This window comes from Sphaeramia orbicularis, chromosome 13 (assembly GCF_902148855.1).
Source record: "Sphaeramia orbicularis chromosome 13, fSphaOr1.1, whole genome shotgun sequence".
NCBI lineage: Eukaryota > Metazoa > Chordata > Actinopteri > Kurtiformes > Apogonidae > Sphaeramia > Sphaeramia orbicularis.
Window position 1 is genome coordinate 49,482,908 of NC_043969.1, and position 6,481 is coordinate 49,489,388.

Consider the following 6,481-nt stretch of genomic DNA (forward strand, 5'->3'; position numbering starts at 1 on the left):
TGTTTCATCAGATTCAGATTCAAATGTATTTGTCATGTTAGCATATAGAATACACAGAAACAAAACATTGTACTCAGGTCCCTGACTGTCAGCAGCATTTAGTAAATAGTATACATTACTGATAAAAAAAAAAAATTAAGAATGAATAAATAAATAAATAAATAAATAAATAGATTAATAATAATAATAATAATAATAATAATAATAATAATAATCTTTTCTAATCATCTTTTCGGTTTTTTCCTGTTTCATCTGAGGAGCTTCTTCTGGTCCTGGATCTGAATTGTCAAAAAACAGACCTGGTCCTTGCCCGGGTCTGGGTCCCGGCCTGGGTTCCAGCCCAGGTCCAGATCCTGGTGCTTCTTGTGGCCCCGGAGGCCTCACGGGGGCCCGGGGCCACAGGTAGGGCCACCCAGAGATGTTTTTTCTGCAGCAGGTCCAGATGTGCGGCGTTAGTGGAACATCTGTCCAAACAGGGCGACCACCGTCTGCGCTTTCTTCTGTCCATGATGTGGACACGTCTGTTTGAAGACACAACACTCAGAACATCCATGATCCTGGACCACAGGAGTCCACCTGCAGCACCACACAAAGACACAACACTACACAACATTCAGAGACGACACCGGACGCCGAACACGCCTCAGCTCCTGAATAAAACCTGAACCGGTTCACGGAGGTCGAACGGAACTTTTCCAGCAGGAGGTTCAGACGCTGACGAACAACAGAGTGTGAACAGACAGGATCGGACTCACAGCCAACACAACTTTGGTTTGAACGCATCAGACGTGATTTACCCAGTATTTAGATCTTTGTGTGTCACTGTGTGTCTGTTTCGCTGATCCCACACTGAACCCACTGGAGAAAAGATCACACAACAAACACTAGAACTAAACCATGAATCTACTGTGACGATGTTTGTGTTGAAGTCTGTAACGATAAACTCGATGTTAGGGGTGACCAGGACCAGGACACCAGGATCAGGACTCTGGGACCAGGACTGGGACTCCAGGACTAGGACTCCAGAACCTGAACTCCAGGACTAGGACTCCATGACCAGGAATCTGAGATTCCAGGACTGGGGCTCTTGGACTCTGGGAAAAGGTCTCCAGGACTAGGACTGCAGGACCAGGACTCTGGGACTAGGACTCCAGGACCAGAACTCCAGGACTCCAGGACCAGGATTGCAGGACCACGACTTTGGGACTAGGATTCTAACACCAGGACTCCAGGACCAGAAATTCAGGACTCCACAACCAGGATTCCAGGACTCCATGACCAGGACTCTAGGACTCCAGGACTAGGACTCCAGGACCTGGATTGCAGGACTAGGACTAGGACTCCAGGACCAGAACTCCAGGACTCCTGGACCAGAACTCTAGGACTCCATGACCAGGATTGCAGGACCAGGACTTTGGGTCTAGGATTCTAAGACCAGGACTGCAGGACCAAAAATCCAGGACTCCACAACCAGGATTCCAGGACTCTACAACCAGGACTCCATGGCCAGGACTCTAGGACTCCAGGACCAGAACTCCAGGACTCCAAGATCAGGATTCTAAGACTCTGGGAAAAGGACTCCATTACCAGGACTCCGAGACCAGGACTCTATGATCAGGACTCCGAGACCAGGACTCTGGGACCAGAACTAGGACTCCAGGACCAGGACTCCAGAACCTGGGACATTGGGAGTCCTGGCTGAAGGTCTTTTATTCTGAAGTCCTCTTCCTGTGCCTCCTCATCAGACTTTGAGTATTGATTTTTGCAGCTCTGGACGTTTGTGTCGACTCAGCTGATGGACAGTTATTTTGGGATTAAAGCCTCCACTGCTGACACCCCCCACCACCACCACCACCACTAGCCCCCTCCTCCTGACCCCCCCTCCCTCCCGCTGCTCATTGTGTCCATTGTTTGTTTGTTTGTTTGTTTGTTTGCATTGTGGGTCTGTTTATCTGCGGCTCACACCCGGGTCACCTTCAGACCATCACAGCCGCATTGTGACTCGCTGAGGCTCCTAATGTTGGCAGCCCGGCGGCCTGGCACTCTCCCATCATGCACTGCGACAATGCTGCGAGTCGATTCCTCGTCAGTCGCTTCATCAGATCCCATACTTGGAGAACTCAGTGACTTGGTCCAGACCTGAAACCTCCTCCGGACCAGAACCTGGACCCCGTGACAGGACCGGTCCCATCCTGGTTTGGTGAAACAACACTGCTGATGTAAATGCTCATATGTGGTCACCTGATCTGAGCGTCTTCCTCCTGGTTTAACCTTCTAGTCCAGACCAACCTGCTGAAAGCTGGACCGGACCAGAAGCTCCTGATCAAACTGAACCAGGGTTCGGGATGCTGTACCTGCAGACAGTACTTCAGGTTCAGACTAAAGATAGATGTTGTAACTGAATGATCTGTTGAATAAACATCAGCATCGTCATCATTCATGTCCAATGGAAGATGATACGTGAATGTCCAAACTCCGCCCACTTCAGAGCCTCATTCCTCCATCATTCGTTACCGTAGAAACCTGGTTGAGACTTTAACCCGGTCTCCAGACTCCAGACCTTCTTGTTGTGGATCTAGTCCAGTATTTATCAAATCACACTTGAACTCTGATGCTTTTCTCTGTTTGTTTCTGTTGTTTTAATGGCTGTGGATTGGATGATGTTCAACACTTTTCATCCTGCTGTTCCTCTGAGTCTGTTTCCGTCCAGTTTGTCCATATTTACCACAGATGGAGCTGCATTTAGAGTAAAATCAACACTGACTTAGTGTTTATGTGGGAATCACTCTAAAAGTATTCAAATCAACACTACAGTACAAAACCCTGTGGTGCCCCGCCCACAGACGTCCTTCCTAAACACCACTGTCACAATATCTGTTATACAGTAGTTTGTTTTAAACTTTATATATATATGTGTGTGTGTGTGTGTGTGTGTGTGTGTGTGTGTGTATATATATATATATTTATATATGTATATAATTTCGTCAACTTCAGCCATAAACAAAAATACCAAACACTCAAAAATATTTGTCATTTTTAACCCATTAAATGATATGTTTGAAATGTAAACAAACCATATTTTTGATGCAAAAAAAAGAAAAAGTTTTGTTTTTTTCTTTCAATATTCTGCATAAAAATTGAATTACTTAATTCTTTATTTTTTTCATCCTGACATATGTCACTAATTAACAGCCACATTGGTTGAAATGTATGATTATTATTTTCTGTTCTAGATCAAATGTTAAATGTGTCAGTGTGTATTTTGTACTCACTTGGTTGAAGGGTGTTAGTGTAGGAATTTAACACTGCTTATTATGAGATTGTTTTAGTGGATGGATCAGAATTTTAAAAATCATGCAAAAATGAGCAACTTTTGAATTCTGATGTAAAACTAAAAATAATGTGACCTTTAATAAGATGAAGTGTACAGTGTGTATAATATGCTCACCCAGATAGCAGAAGGTTCATATTTAGTTCTTCACTGCTCGTCCTCTTCACTGCTGTGGCCCCATGATCACATTCAGGATTGGATGAAGGTTTTCTTGCAACTACATCATGGAAGGTGAAGCTGCTCAGACTGTGAACTTAACGGTACTAAGAGGGAGCTAAGCTTATCAACTCTACATAAAGACACCAGCTACAATCAGACAATCTGATTTTTCACCCATATGTGACCTGTATCTGATCTGTTACAGATAGTCTGAACAGCACTAATCTGACCCAGACCACTTTCATAAGTGGTCCTAAATCTGACCCAGACCACTTTCATAAGTGGTCCTGAATCTGACCCAGACCACTTTCATATGCGGTCCTGAATCTGACTGAATCTGACCCAGACCACTTTCATATGCGGTCCTGAATCTGACCCAGACCACTTTCATATGCGATCCTGAATCTGACCCAGACCACTTTCATATGCGATCCTAAAGCTGATATTTTCCAATGGGACTTCAGTCTGAACTTCAGTTAATGACAGATTTTACTGAAAAAGTCACTTTTCTTCCGTTTTCCCTGTTTTGATCAAATAACCTTTGATTTTAATCTGAGCTTTAATGAACATCTACAGGATCAGTGAATTAAATATAAGAAAATACATGATTTACACTGAAAAAATAAAATGCAGATGATAATGTTATAATAAATGGTAATATGTTTAAACGTAAAGGAAATAAGTTCAAAGTTTCTACACATATATTTGTGGGTCTTTAATGGTTAAAACCCTATTCGAGCAGCTCACTGATGAACTTCAGCTCCAGTTGACTGGTCTGGGCTCAGTTCTGGTTCTGGTTCCAGAACATGTTGTGTTTCACTCCAGTTTGTCACTGTTTGGATCATAGTTGAATAAACTCAGATGATGGTGAGTTTTCAGCTTTTCCTGTTTCTGTAATGAAGCTGATTCTGGGACGACCGGTCTGAGATCTCCATGGTTTCACATCAGCTTCGGTGAAGGTTTTACAGACGGTCCCTGATCACATGAACCTGGACTGCGCCTGGGTCGGGTAAGTGAACGCATCATCATCTGGTCAGTGTGAAATGCTCAGTGTTAAAAAGAGGTCATCCTTCATGGGTTTAATTTGTTGCATTATTTGTGATGAAGAGGCCCCCAAGGAGGAGGAGGAGGAGGAGGAGGAGGAGGAGGAGGAAGGGGAACACCCAGCAGTGCTGCTGAAGGATGAGGATTTAATGACTCCTGCTCGTATTCATCTGTCCATCTCTCCACGTCTCCAGCTCCAGTTTTCCCACATTTCTTGTGTTTTTTTTACAAATGTGAGGCTGAAAGGAAACGCCTCCATGTCTGCTGCACGTCACCATGGCAACCAGTGACAGCTTCCAACATGTCAACAGAGAGACAAACATCATCTGTAAACAATAAATACACAAACAATTCAACACTGAGACCAACATTAAGCCCAGTTGTGGTTGTTTTTACTCTTAAAATCCATTAATCAGTTCACCACGTTTGTTTGTGTGTGTGTGTGTGTGTATATATATATTTATACACATTATACACATACATATATGTCATACATGTATGTATGTGTTTTGTTTCCCTTCAGTTTATCAAATACTTAGACCAAATATTATGATCAATGGGGGGCACATATTTTTTCTGTCAAATCTTTTTTCGATGATCAAGATGAAATTGAGTTCATTTTACGAAGCTTCATTTCTATTTCATGTTAATAAAAAATTTTATTTATCAACTGTACACACATTATCACTAAATAATAACATTTTAAGGTTTATTTAATTAAAACTGATCTTTATATATATTTTGTCAAAAACACGAAGGAACCAGAAACATGAAAATCTTTGTGATGATTTTATTGAGAAACATTTGGCAAAACATCAAACAGAAGAAACTTCAACAGAAAAACTGAGGATCCGTCACAAGCACATGAAAATATTTCAGACATTTTCTCATGAATCAGTAAAAAACTAAATTGTAACAAAACAGAAACATCTGAGACTGATCACATGGACTGGATGAGAGGAGGAGGAGGGAGAGGAGGAAAAGGAGGAGGAGGAGGAGGAGGAAAAGGAGGAGAATAGGATCTGTTCAGTCCTTACTCATTTCGTTTATTTTCTGTTTTCATCTCTTTTGGACGTTAAGAATGGAGACAGGTGGGAGTCACTGGAGGCGTTTCCTGGAATGTGATTGGCTGGTCCTAATGTTGCGTTCATGGCCAGTTTAACCAGATGGAAATGGGAGACTCTTCCCTTTAATGGTGTGACCCACGGGCCCTGAACGCAGCATTAGCCACAACCTTTAAAGGAACACAACCCATCCACCAATCAGACGTTACCGTCTACAAACACTGCTGGACCAATCAGAGAGCCCCACCGTCCTTCCTTCCCATCAGGCCTTGCGGCGGTCAGCGGCGTGTCTTGTAGAGGCTGCTGCGTCTCGACGTATCGAACCCATTTGATGATGTCGGCACTGCAGCATCAGCACCGACTCCAGCAGCTTCAGTCCAGACGGAGCCAACGGCGCTTGGAAAAGAACAATGAGGTCACTTCCTGTCAGAGGGGGCGGGGCCAGAAGGATTTACCGATTTACAAAACAGAGATATAAGGACGCGGTGGAACCATGGAACATTAAAGAAATGCTACAAAATAGAACATGAGCCCAATATCAAATTACCACCACTGACAAAAACACAGAAGTTTTTTTTTTTTTGTTTGTTTTTTAAGGTGAAAACAGACGTAGATATGTTCAGTTCAGTTCAGTTTGAAGTTTCAGTTGTATCAGTTTGATCCGCTTCCACTAATGCCCCGTTTCCACTGCGTGGTATCGGCTCGACTCGACTCGACTTGGCCTTTTTACGTTTCCATTACGAAAAAGGACCTGGAATCTGGTACCCGGTACTACTTTTTTGGTATCACCTCCGCCGAGGTTCCAGGACTGGGGACCAGATACTGAAATGTAACATGTACACACTGCAGACCACTGATTGGTCAGACAGTTCTCTCTGTGACC